Genomic DNA, 14,769 nt, shown 5'->3' with positions numbered 1-14,769 from the left:
ACATTCTGCAATTTTAATTTCAAATGATAACTTTTAAGTATGTCTTACAAAATTGTTAGCAACTAATTTGTAACTCTTACCCAATGAGAAACCAGGTCGTCATTATCTAAGTTTAATTATGCCACTCCTCATGCATCAGTCATGCCCACAGCTCTCAGGAAGGCTTCATGTTCTCTTATTTTTCTGTTTTTTTTTTAATTTATTTTTCTGATCTTCCTTATTCTTACAATGTCACCTCAAACTCACTGCAGAGTCTCATAAGCAAATAATCCTAATTATTTTTTCTTTCTGCTTCTCCTCAGCTCAGTTATTTTTCTGTTCCCCCTTTTTTTTTTTTCTAAATGACTGATGATTCTAAAGTAGTCATATAAACATAAATGAAGTATCAGCTTTTTTAATTGCACACATATATTTCTATCCAGTTTTGGAAGTCAGTTTCACACCTCTCTTTCCACCTTGTGTGTGACCTCCCTGTGGCGGTGTGACCGAGTGCGCAGGGGCGTTTAAACAGTTCCAATGGGACCATTCATAAAGAAAACAGCTAGAAAAATGCAGGTTCCTGTGAGTAAAAGAGTAAGTGATATTTAGTCGGGGCCTGTGTACTATATTTTATTTTATTTTTAAACTATCCCTCTTCCCGTGTGTGTTTCCCATCAGGTTTATTGATAAGGTTCAACGCGACCTTTTCTCAGTTCTCTCTGGTATGAAGGCGCATACACAGTAAAAAGAGGCAGGAGAGCATCCCCACTCTACAGAGCGCTGCACAGGGGTTTCACTTGGGTCTGCAGAGTGAAGGATGAAGGCTTAGAAAGCATCTTGGGCTCAGACCGTCCGTACTTGCTCTATTAATCACCCCACCCTTGGTCCCTCCCTGCCTTTCTGCTATTCCCAGTCCTTTCCATCTACAGACGTCATTTTTTTCTGGGATCCTTTGGGAAGAAGAGCGTTTGCTGCTACACTGATCCTCCCATGAGCCTCTGGGGTTTCCAGACTTCCAGAGGATATAATCTAGCTCAGTCCTTTATAGAAGTGTGTCACTTTAAAAATAGCCTGCTGACAATCCGCTTTGCTGCTTTCATTGCTCTGACGGGTTTCTCACTCTTTCCTTATGTTCCTTCAGCTTAACTATGTTTAGTACACAATTTTGAAGCAGAGGTTAGAACTACAATCTTGAAGAGAGTCTGAGCATCCGCCGGATGTTGCCTAGACTGTTGTTACGTAGCCAGACCTTTTGGATCATATGCCCTGAAGAAAAGAAGTTTCACACAATTTAAATAACACAAATTGGCCACAGATATATTATCAAAATATGTTCGTATTTGGTTATTTTCATATTCCAATAAACACTGAAAAAAACATGTATACTCCTAAAGTTCATTGGAATTAAATGGTGCTTTGCTCTCATAATAAACTTTTGTTATCTCTATTTACTCGAATCAGTTGTACTCATAAGATAAATAACTGGACTCACCGGAAGTCCATTAACTTTTCAGAGAATGTCAACAACAAAGGGCCTGGCTACTTTAGAAAGACATCTCCCCAAATTTCTTTTCTTTGCCATTTCTTTTATGCCATATTTATTTATTTTTTTTATTTTCATGAGAGCGCTTTGATTTGTTTACTTAAATAGCAATCCCCTGGTTAGTACTTATTAAAGGATCTTGTTATATTTTTTCAACAATTTGTTTTTTGAGTTTTGATTTCTCTCCCCTGTGTATCCCAGAGAAGAAGAAATAAGGCCAATTGGCTAAAAACTACTATTCGGAGTTCCAGGATACTTTGCTGCTAATTAGGACTCAGTTATTTCTACTTAATTTTCCTTATGTAATAGAATCACATATTTGCAGGATTCCAAGAAATAAAAAAAGTAAATCACAGACTTTTGGGAGGTCATTATGGACTGAATGTTTGTGTCACCCCAAAATTCAAAGTTCTAACCACCAACACGATGGTATTTGGAGGTGAGGCTTTTGGGAGGTAATTAAATTTAGATGAGGTCGTAAGGGTGAGATGCTTTTAATGGGATTGATGCCCTTAAAAGAAGCCCTAAGCACTCACACATAACAGATAGATCAGGGCTTCTCCGTATATAGGTTGATATGTTACTTGGTACAGTGGCTTTTCAGTACTATGCATTGCACTTTCGAGGTTGATAGTCATTTGGTAATTGAAAGGGCTATCTAATGGTCAGCCTAGTGATGCGAAATGGAATAATATTCACCAACCCCATGTCAAAAAAAATAAATAAAGCAATTCTGGAAATGAAATTATTTGTTATTCAAGTTTCAAATGCTGCCATTTTGCCCTGGGTTCCTCTATTATGTGTAGAGCGTAAGTCGTCCTACATTTGTAATTCAGAGAATTATATATATGCAAGAGGCTACACCAGTAAATAACTTTCTCTCAGCGCCATTCTACCTAAAATTCTCTGCTTTCTGCAGTTATCAAACTGTGTCTCAGTCATTCAGAAAAGGAATGAGTTATGTCCATCAATTACACAAAATACAGTAAGTCAACTTTTCACAAATTCTTACATTAAATACCATCATAAATGGACGGTCTCCTCTTTTCAAAGCTCCTCCTTTCTTTTCTAGCCATATAGGTGAGATATATTCACTGTGCCTTAAAAATATCCCATTTAAATCATGGCCTAGAGTTACAGACTGCCAGATCTTACATCAAGCCTTAGGCTGCCCTTTTAATAATTCAATAGGATTGTCGATGTTGAACAGTCTCTAACACACTTTAAGCAATTGTTACAATTAGCTACTTTTTAAATTTTAAATAATAGAACCAAAGCATCTAATTAACACTCAGCATCAATATAGAAAATAAAATATCTTTACAGGAATTTGTATATCTGCAGTTTCCCGTAAGTATCTTCTACTAAAATTGTCAACTTTATATTTGTTACCATTTTCCCTAACAGGATCATATGATTACAAATATGTTAGAATGCACTAATATCCAGACGCTGAAAATTTATTCAAGCTGTTTATTTTCCTTGTCAATGTGATATTTGAGAAATAACTCCACCACAATTTATCATAAATATTTCCGAACTAAAAGAGAATGACACGATTTGGTTTACATAGGAAGAGGAATTAGAGTTATAATATATGTAATACAGCAACTTAGGTAAGGAATTCCATTAAAACCTGCACAATGATGATTCTTAATCACCTAAGAATAGGTTAGCTAATCCTTCTTCACACTTTATAACTATTTTCTTAAGATACTAAAAATCGTCTTGTGTGAAATGAGAGAAAAGGTAGATATATATCCAGGGAAGAGAGATGAAGAAAGTTGCCCACAAATATGGGAAAATTTGATCTAGGCTATTTATTTAATACAGACCATTAAAAAATGTTAAAGTCAATCTCTTTAATCATTACATATGTCAAAGAATATCAAATCAGAGCTTTAGTGAATTTTCAAGCTGTTTTTTGTAATGATGTGCAGAAGTAGTGATTATTATAGGATTTTATCAAAGACTCATTCAGCTCCTCTCTCATAAATATCAATATGATGTGTAACAATACAGTATGGTACCGTATGACACCAAGACAGCCTTAAAGTGTAGAAGTATATTTATTTTCTGTGCTTTATTATGTTTTTTCCAGATCATTAAATATTTGTTTCTAGAATCTAGCACTATTTTAAACTAAACATTTCCTGAATCCTTATTAAATAGGTTAGGAAATTCGAAAATAAATATTATTTGAGTCCACGGGAAATGTAGGCTATATGTGTGAAACTACAAGAAGTCCACATGATTAATTAAATAGTAATAAATAGTAATAAATTTCCAAACTTTCTGATATTTCAACTTTGATTAATACAGTGACGCTCAATGCCTTTTCATCCAAATAAGAAACATAAATTATATCTGAAAGGCTTAATATTAATCTATATGGTTGATCTATGAAAGCTGAGAATTTAAAAATATGTCACTTTTTATGACAAAAGAATCTTCTTGATTTATATTTTTCTTTTTAAGAAAACTTAGCCAACCTATAAATCAGGGATTGAATGTGCATGCTTATTTTTCTTTATGTTATTAGTATATAAATTAATATTCATAGAGAAAAATTATTTTTATAGAGCTATTCTATGTGTGTTCAGTTTAATATGTGACAACCTTATACACTATTATCCTTGCTGAGTATTTTCTTATTTGGCCATCATTCACTAATAGAAATCCTTGCAGTAAATAGAAATCCTTTCATAAAAGCTTTCTACTTTTCTGGAGTCAGACTGTCTGGTTCTTAGTATCCAATTCATGACCCATGGAGACAGTCAACAACAAAAAATAAAATTAAGAATGACAATTCACCGCAAAACACACCATGAAAAACAGCGACTAAACTAAATAACATTGTATTCAAAGCCATTTAATGAGAAGCAGAGATTCTGGCCATTGTGTGCCATTCAACTATTTCCCCATATCTCAGGGAGAGAGTTTCCACAAATGTTAACTTCGAATGCCTGGCAAAAACAGAATACAGATGTGAACATTACAGAGAGCTTGCACCGTTTTGTGGGAAAGTAGGGGATAGTCTTTGAAACTTGCTGACAAGAAAATCTATAAGGAAAAAAGTAACAGCAATAAAGACAAATTTGGGCCATATACTTTGAAATTCAAAGAGAAGGATTTTTAATTTAATGCTGCCTTAGTGGAAAGACAAAACCATCCCCGATTTAGTCCTTATTCTTCTTCATTCAAACCATTCTTTCCGAATAAGAAAGCCAAGTCATTGTTTTTTTAATGATCATTACTTTAAGTTCCAAGGGATAAAGAGAATGAGTTGCCAAATTGGAAATCTTAAATGTAGAGAAGAGATAAGCCACAAACACCTGAAGACATCACAGTATGAAACGTTTACTGGCTACATTTTTTCTGTTTAGAACAATGGACAATAGACAGTGCCAGGAACTTCTTGCCGAGAGTTATGGCAGACAGAGTACGACACCTCCATTCTTGCATAAAACTTGAAACAGATACGCATTCCAAGAAAATTTGCTCCCGAGGTCTAATTATTAACCTCTCATGTACATGTTATTTTACCTTCTGGATATTTTTTAATATCTGGAATAAAACCTGTGCTTTCAACCCATTGGAATAACACTTTCTATCTGAAAAATAAAAAATTGACTTCTGTACATATATATATTCGATTATATTTCATAATAATAAAATAACATAAAAGTAAGGGATTCAAAGATGCATTTTCTGCAGAAGAAAAATAATATGCTATTTCACATCGAAGTGATATTTCAGATTATAAAAGAAAGTTGTTAGGTTCTTGCTTTGAGAAAAATCAGATTTGCATAAATATGGAAAGAACTTAAGAGAATGAATAAATGTAAAATAAATTTTCATTTTTCTTATTCTTAATTGATCAAAGGATGATTTCTTGCTTAAAGTAACAGTGATAATGTGTTGGAGTCTATTACATGTATAGCCGAAGTGACTAACAGCAAAATTATAAGGACTAGTACAAAGGAATTGGAAATATATTTTTATAAAGTATTCACACTGCTTGTGAAGCAGTATTGTGTTATTTGAAGATTAACCCATGTTAGCTAAAAACGGATGTTGTAGATGCCTGGGTACCCACTTGGATGCTTAAAAAAGAAAGGATACTGACATACTAAGTGAGAAGATTAAACCAAATCATATAAAAGGCTCAATTTAAGCAAGAGAGGTCACAAACAAAGAACAAGTGCAGGAAAAAAAGGAATGACAAACATACTAAATTTTAATTCAACTGTATCAATAATTTCCAAATATGAATGGTATAAATACGCTAACAAGAGACTGAGATTCAGAGTGCTTTTTTTTTTTTTTTTCCCTAAAAGGCCCCAATTCTATGTCACTGGTAAGAAACTTACTTTAAGTGTAAAGTCTCACATTGGTTAAAAGTAAATGGATGGCAGAATATTTACCAAGCCAACACTAATTAAATGAAAGCTCGAATCACTATATTAATTTCAGATGAAAAAAAAAATTGAGAACAAGAAAATGCATGTGAAATTAAGAGGAGTATCACATAATGATAAACGGGTCGGTCTGTCATGTCTCGAAAAAGCTATAACAATTTCAAATGTACACACATCTAACAATACTGAACCAAAAGTGTGTGAGGCCAAAACTGATAGACCTGCAGGAGAAATAGAGAAGCCCACTATTACAATTAGACACTTTAGCCTTCCTCTTTTAGCGATTCATAGATCAAATGGGCTGAAAATCAAAAAAGATATAGATGACCTAAACAGTATTATCAAATTGACACTTATAGAATATTCATAACGATCTAATTGACATTTGTAGAATATTCCACATTTTTTCTCAAGCTTGCATGGAAGAGTCACTAAGAAAACTTTCTGGACTTAAAATACTAAAAAAAAAAAAAGAAAGAAAGAAAGAAAAGAAAAGAAACCGTGCAAAATTTGTTCTCATCAAGTGGAATTAAATTAGAAATCAATATAAAGATAGATAATATCCCAAATATTTGGAGACTAAATAGACTTCTAAATAAAACACAAGTCAAAAAAAAAAAATGCACATACTGTCTTAGAAAAGTGGAAAGCTCTAAGTCGGTTTTTTATTTAATGAAAAAATTCCTATACAATTGAACTTGTCTGGCTTTGTGCCTAACTACGACCTCACATACCGGAACCCCAATCCTCTTGATTTCAACTATACTGACTCCCCTGTATGCGCAGTGCTCCGCCAACTCACACCCCAGGCCTTGAGATACCTCCCAAAGATGTGCAGTCCCAGCCCTCTTAACAATCAGTCACTGGGCAGCCCCTTGCCCATGCAAACCATTTTGTTTTCTAACCACGATCATTCCCTATGCAGTCTTGTTAAACTAGCATTATGTTTGAAATTGCCTAGAAAATTCCCAAAATGGTCTTCTTGTAATAATCCTACATTGTTCCAAATTCATACGCTTGTTCATTTACTAAATCTCCTAATTTCTGGCATTCTCACTTCTTTCCATTACTTTGACTACTAAAGACCTTAACAGGTTTAAGAAGCATAATACACACATATTTATGCTGTGGACAATAATGTTGTAAGTTTATCGGCAGAGTTTATGAACAGCTCTTATGAAATCAGTTGTAAATACCACAGTTCTACCCAAGCACTTTGATTTCCGGTGTATGAAAATTGGTTATTACACTCACTATCTTTGACAGTTATTGATAGTTTCTGTTCCACGATGGTATCGACAGGATACATGTCATGCAATTGAGAATGTGTGATTGATACAATTCCTAAAACTATAATGAAGGGCCTATAACAAATACCTCCTCTAATGCATGTTATTAGATGCAAAGAAAAAAAATCTCATGATTTAAAAAAGGAAGCATTGAAGTAAAGTATAAGTCTCTTACTTGTGTATTCTTTGGCATATTACTAAACTTACATATGAGAGAGAATAGAACTGTTGTGAGAATTTGCAACATATCTATTTGTTTAACTGTGCATTTATACAGTGCACAGGGCGCTACTTGAGATGTGACAAGAGTTTAATAAATAGTTGCTGTAACTAAAAAAACTGTCCGTTCATCTGTAAATTTTTTTTTGGTGACATGGAAACACATCTAATGAAATTGGTTTCCAAGGGAGAATATTCAAAGGCAGCTGTGTTATTAAAAATAAATTATCATATTAATATCATTAAAATATCATTAATATCATTAAAACACTGATTATGTCAAATCACTACCTTGATCTAGAGAAAAATGCCATCAATTATTTACAAATTATGAATGAAATGAAACAGAACCAAAATGCAAATACAGGACTAGAGTCCAAGACTTTGATTCATCTTTACTTTTCTGATTGCACCAAACGTAGCTGCTAGAAGGGAAAAAGGTCAGTTTGTGCTTTAGATTCAAGTTACTGGTATAGGACATGCCTGGAGTTTTAGAAATATTAATCTTCACTAGCTAACCACATTTTTCAAAAGAATAAAAACAGATGAATAATGTAAAACCGGTTTCCCATATAAGATTGGAAGAAGCAGATCTATTGTACCTATTCTGTGATGTATATTTATGGCCTTCATGCCCTGCTGTAGCCGCACAGTGTTAAGCTATTAGCTTTCACTCTCATTTGAAAGATAACAGTTGGCAGACCTGGCAGACGTGAAGCTGCCAATCATTTAGAGAGCTGCATTTGTCTTGATTAAATAAGCACCAGTTATTAAAGCGAGGCTTCGACACTGGGGAGAGCCTGTGGCTGTGTGCAGACGGCACGTGAGGTCTGTCTGCACCAGAATGATGGCCCTGGATGTCTCTGTAACAGTCAGAGGCCAGTGAGAGGGTTCTGGGAACCATTCGCCTGCCCTCCCTCAGAAGAAGCACTCTGGAAGCCACTTTCAACCCCAAAACAAAAAAAAAAAATTAAAATTAAAAAAAAAAAATTGAAAAATAAATAAATAAATAAAACACTCGTATACAAAAAGAATTTGCTATATTCCAAAGGGAGCATAATATCAAATGCAATAGAAAACCATATTCCAAGTTCCAGATGACGTTGTTGTTGTTGTTATTTATTTATTTACTTTTGGCCAAAGGAATTCTAATGACTGATGAAAATTTTCATTTCTCACTTGGAAAGGGTACTCTGCATTCCGAAAGAAGATACAGATATCATTACACACGTGAGCCATTCATTTACAAGTCCTTCTGGTTAAAATGCTGTGATCGTGCTATAGCTGGAAATTGAATATATTCAATTCCATGGGAAAGAATAATAAATTCGGTATGAAATCTAACATATTCTGCATATTTTGTCTAGCTAAAACAATGTTTGCCACCAAAATAGGATAGAATCTATGCCAATTGACAAATTTCCACTTATCTAAGTGAATTTATGTGTTTTTCAATTGAGCATTATACCTTATGTGATAGATTACTAAATGATGTGCTATTTCAAAATCTTGGTGCGTTTTTCATTTCCAGCTATTGCTTAGTAGTGATAGTTCGAATCATAATATTCTGCTGAAAATATATTGTAAATTGTGATAAGACTATGGTTATTCATATGGAGTTGCCAAAGGTCATTCTAAGAAACATATGCATATTTATGTATGCATATAGCTAAGAAATCTCTCTATACACACACATATACATACACATACATATGTGTATATATGTGTGTATATATCTATCTCGTCAATGTACAATAGGGAAGGAAATTTCGAATGGAAAAAGAAAGTTAAGGGCTTACTCTTCTTAGAAATGAAGTAGATGATCAGAAGCACTTTTTTTCAATTATTCGAAGTGTCCTTAAAGGGAGAGAAATAGAGGCAATGGGGCATGCCATGCAGAAGTCCGCTGAACATGAACTGGTGAATTTAGCTAACATCTTCATGGCGCACTACTGGCTGTCTTTGCAGACGGTGAAACTAAATGTTTTGTAAGGTTGAATTATACTATTAAAATAAGGCACCTCTCTGCAGCTTTCTGCTCCCCTGCCAACCCGGTTTATCCCATTATATAGATATGAGCGTTATGTAATGTAAAAAGTGCAATTAGTGTTCACATAGTGATATTTTCAAAAATTTTGTTGACTCTTTAAACTAGTATTGCATCGATAAAATTAATCCTTTATATAGATAATTAAATCCAAAGAAAGTTTTTACCTGAAAAATTCAAATTAATTTGAGTTAAAACACTTTCGTTTCAAAAATTAACTCAGTAATTGACAGTTCTTTTATTTTACATGCAAATACAAATCAGAATCTAAATTCTGTCCTTAAGTATACTGAGAAATTTATCTCACACTTCCACCTTCATGATGTCTTTCGATCTAAATTATGTCCAATTTCAATTTCAGTGTCACAAACTTGTCACATCTAAATTTAAAACATTAAAGTTTTGGAAACATTTTATGAATTTGCTTTATATTTGTTCATACTTTTTAAAACATATTATAAGGCCATACTTTAAGGACTATGAAGTAGGAATTAATGATTAGTTTAAGTTGTAAATTCAAATACATTTCACATGGTATTTATTTGAATAAATTAAAAAATTGTGAATTTTTAAAGCCTTACATGTGCTAAACAAAGTGCTTTTAATATATATTGAATAATGCAATTGGAAAATATGGTAATTATGCCTTCATAAAATATGGTACTTCAAATTAAAAAGATATAGTTTATATACAATGATTGAATATTTTATTACCTTGATATTCTTTGCAATGAAAACTGATATCATCTGAGTATATTCATGTTTTCAATATCATTATGAAGACAAATAAATCTACATAACAGAACCATGCAAATGCCATTGACAGACATTAAATGTACACATAAAATTATGAAATGGTACTGACTCTTGAGACACAATGCCATCTATATCATTAAACTTAGGGAAATATTAAACTACAGTGATCAATTGAAAACATATTTATGTATCATGCTCAACATATCAACAAACTTTAAGGAAAAGAAGAAAATAGTTTGGTAAGGTTTGTGCGGATTTTTAAAAATTTTAAAAGCTTTTAGTGTATGTCTACAGTAAAGAAATTTTAAAAGTAAAAACAAATGCTATTCAATGAACATAGTATTCCTTTATGTGTTTTTGATATATTTAACTAGATTTTAAAGACAGACATTTTTGTTATTTCCAAATTTTTGCATTCACTGATATTCCCAGGATGAAAATATACTTTTAGCAAATGTATGACATCCTTGAATTAAGAGAAATATACTGTTAAAATTGAGATAGATATATTGGGTGGTAATCACACAATAGAATTTATGGATGTCAAATTATAATGTACATATGAAAACTATATAATTGTATTAACCAATGTTACGCCAACAAACTTATTTTAAAAAAATGGGATAGATGTTGACAAGTTGCCTTCCAGTAAGATTGTCTCAATCTATACTCCCATTAACAGTATAAGATATTTCCTGAATTACTGCCTCTTGAAAATGCTAAGGCAATACTTCGCTATTGTTTTATTTATTAATATTTTCTGAAATTAACTTTTTTTCACCATATCATTTTTAATTTTCTTGGTTTTTTAATGATACTTTGAAGCATAAAATTAGCAGTTTATGGACAAACTTTGGTCTCATTTTTTATAGTATCTAACTTTGTGTCATGTTTAAAAGGCATCTTAATTAGACTTATAGTAACGGTACCAATATTTTTGATTTTCTATATTTTAAAAGAACTTGTGTCATAAGAAATACACTTTGGATGCAGATGTTCTTAACCATAAATTGGAAATTGAGGAAAAGTCTCTATATATTTTTTTAAACTTGTCAGTGTTTTCATGTTGAATAATTTTTTTAATCCAAAAATAAACCTGACTTTGTTGGTTCCTTCCTCTTTGCCTTTCTCTACTCCATCTTCATTTCCTTCCTTCCTGCCTCTTGATCAATCCTCATATGCCAGGGTATATTTTAGTGCAGTTTTCATATCTTACTGCTAAGACAATATCTCAACCAATCTGATTTCCTCCTAAACCTCTACTGTAAGTAAGTCTCATTTTCTGATTAACTAGGAAAATGTCAGCAATTGTTAGTAAGTTTGCTAAACAATAGGATTCCCCAAAGCACGTCAAGCATAGTGGGACTTGTTCTCAAAACTTTTTCTTTGAATACCTTTCATATCAAAACTCAGCTTGTAACTTTCGCTTACATAGAGAAGTAATATAAAGACATGCAATAGCTATTTCTAAATAATGGCACATAAGTGAAAAATATCTTGATTTCAAAGTTAATTTTATAAGATTTTGAGAGCCACAAGCATGCAATCTGAAATCAATTTATTGATTAAGTTTTAATTGTATCTCAGATTTAGTTCTTTTTTTTATGACGTTCAGCTAGGAGGGAAAAAAAAAAAAAAAAAACTTTTTATTTCAACTTTTAGTACCAGCCTAAACTTTAACAAAATTAAATATCATAAGGTTGATTCTAAAATTTAAAAACACTTTAATTCTTTTTATCCAATGACTCATGCAATAGATTAATTAATTGTACACCTGTTCTTAAAGGTTGATATCTATTAAATACCAAAGGAGTTAGAATCAATAATGCAATGTTCCTTTGTATTAATTCTGTGTGTTGGTTTCATTCTAATTTTAGGTGAATACATGTAAATGAGTGGGATCTCAAAAATTCCTGTGACATTTTAGAAGTAATAGAACTGTTCTATGTTCTGGGCTTTTACCCAGCAAAAAACAAAAATGCTAATTCCACTCCTGAGTATTTATCTAAAGGAAACAAAAACACTAATTAAAAAAACACATGTGCCACTGTGTTCATTGCAGTATATAACAATTTATTAAAAATTATTGGCGTGACATTGATTAACAAAATCAAATAAGTTCCAAGTATATCATTCAACAGCGAGTCGTATATATATTATATTGCCTTATCTGTTCACCACCCAAAGTTAGATTTCCTTCCATTACCAAATGTTTGAGTCCTTGTACCCTTATCCACCTCCTACCTACCCCTCTTCCTTCTGGAAAACCACTAATCCGCTGTTCATGACCATGAGTCTGTGTCTGTAATGTTTGTTGCTTTCAGTTTTATATCTCACATGAGTGAGATCATGTGGTTTTCAACTTTTTCTATCTTGACTTACTTCACTTGGCCGGATTATCTTAAGATCTATCCTTACTGTCGCAAATGGCAGTATTTCATTTTTTCTAATGATTAAGGAATATTCCATTGTGTGTGTATGTGTGTATATATATACACACATACACACCACATCTTCTTTATCTAGTCACCTATTGTATGACATTTCAATTGCTTCCGTGTCCTGGCCCCTGTTAATAACGCTACTACGAACACTGAGATACATATATATTTGCAGATAAGTGTTTTCAGGTTTCTCTGGGTAAATACCCAGAAGAAGGGTTGCTGGATCATAGGGCAATTCAATTCTTAGTTTTTTGAGGAAATTCCATACTATTTTCCTTAGTGGCTGTACCAATCTACAGTCACACCAGCAGTGTACGAAGGTTTCTTTTTCCCCGCAACCTCTCCTACTCTTATTATTTGTGCTGTTGTTTATAGCCATACTAACAGATGTGAGATGGTATTTCATTGTGGTTTTGATTTACATTTCCTTAATAGCTAGTGAAGTAGAGCATCTTTTCATATGTCAATTGACCATTTGTACATCTTCTTGGAAGATGTGTATGTTCAGGTCCTCTGCCGACCTTTCGTTGGATTATTTATTTTGTTGTTGTTGTTTAGTTTTATGAAGTATTTTTATATTTTGGATATTAGACCCTTAACAGAGGCACGACAATTTTAAAACATGTCCGCCAATACTTTGGAACTCCTCTCATCAAGAATTGGGGTCTTTAACTTCTTTCATCTGAACTTGGCCGGACCTTCCTTAGTGACACATTCGTAACTAATTTCGAGTTAGGTCAGAAAATGTCACTCGGCATCATGCTGGCTTACTCTGGGGTAGACCTGAGAGAGACTGCAAAGGCCTCAGCCCAGCAAGTTCGTTCTTGAATTACTAAATCCAAAACAAATCTGAGCAAAATAAAATTTTTATTTTAAGCTATAAAGTTTTTCAGTAGTTTATTAACCATTATATTTATGAATACTTCATATGTTGGGATATTGCATATATGTATAAATATTGATAATATTAAAAATAGAGTGTTTTTTATTCATCTCAATCAATCAATCTACTTTTAAAGCTTGCATACACAATAGTATATAATCAGTGTGTCCCCCTTATTGATAGATAATAAAGTTAGGCTAAATATCTTGTGATTATTAAAAAATTCTGAGTAAATCTTTTACCTTCCCCCTCTGATTCGTGGACATGTACATATAGAATGAATTCAGAGAAGAAGAATTTCAAGATCAGAGTTTATGTGTATTTAAAAAAATTTTAATTATTTCAAAATTGTCATGTTTTATCAATTTGTATTTTCATCTACCTTTTTTCCCAGTAAATATTTACCTAATAACTTTGTCAACAGATTTGTTCACAAACTATTGTCAATCTTATTTTTAGAAATAGTATTTATATGTACTCATTAATTTCTATAATTTGAGAGAGATTTAGATTCTTTATATACTGCAGAGTCTTTTTCTTATCCATTAGTAAGAAGATATAATAAGTAATTCCCTACTGTCTGTCAGATGAGTTGCAAATATATTATCCCAGGATGTGGTATCCTTTTATTTTAATTGAGATTTTTCATATATTTGTATCTTATATATACAAGTGTCTCAAGTATTTCTTTCACCACATCTAATATTTTAACTCTTCTTGCTTTATGTTTATAAAACAAGTTTTCAGGTGTTCTTTAACCATTTTTATTGCTTCATAGTTTTTATTTAAATCTTTAATTTATTTGGAATATGTACCTTGTACTATAAGGTCCGAAATTATGCTTTCTCCATGTGGCTACTCAGATTTCCCAGCATCATTTATTGAATAATCTCTCTCTCAAAATAAGCTGAGATTCATCTTTATCATATACTTAATTCGCATGTATGTTTTTTTTATTTCTTCAATTTCTATGCTTTTTATCAATATGAATACTTATTAGTACATAAATAACTGACATAAATAACTATCCTGATTTTGTAGTATGATTTAACATCAAGTAAGGCTAGTCTCCTATTATTCCTCTTCTTTCTAAAATTTTTCTTGGTCGCTGCTGCTCACTTATTTTTCCGTGAGAACCTAGAATTAGATCATCTCTTTCCTATCGAAAAAGTAACGACAAAAAATTGC

The sequence above is a fragment of the Rousettus aegyptiacus genome, unplaced genomic scaffold, assembly GCF_014176215.1.
Source record: "Rousettus aegyptiacus isolate mRouAeg1 unplaced genomic scaffold, mRouAeg1.p scaffold_m13_p_16, whole genome shotgun sequence".
In the NCBI taxonomy this organism is placed as follows: Eukaryota; Metazoa; Chordata; class Mammalia; order Chiroptera; family Pteropodidae; genus Rousettus; species Rousettus aegyptiacus.
The sequence above is the reverse complement of the archived record's forward strand: the minus strand, read 5'-3'. Positions refer to the sequence as shown.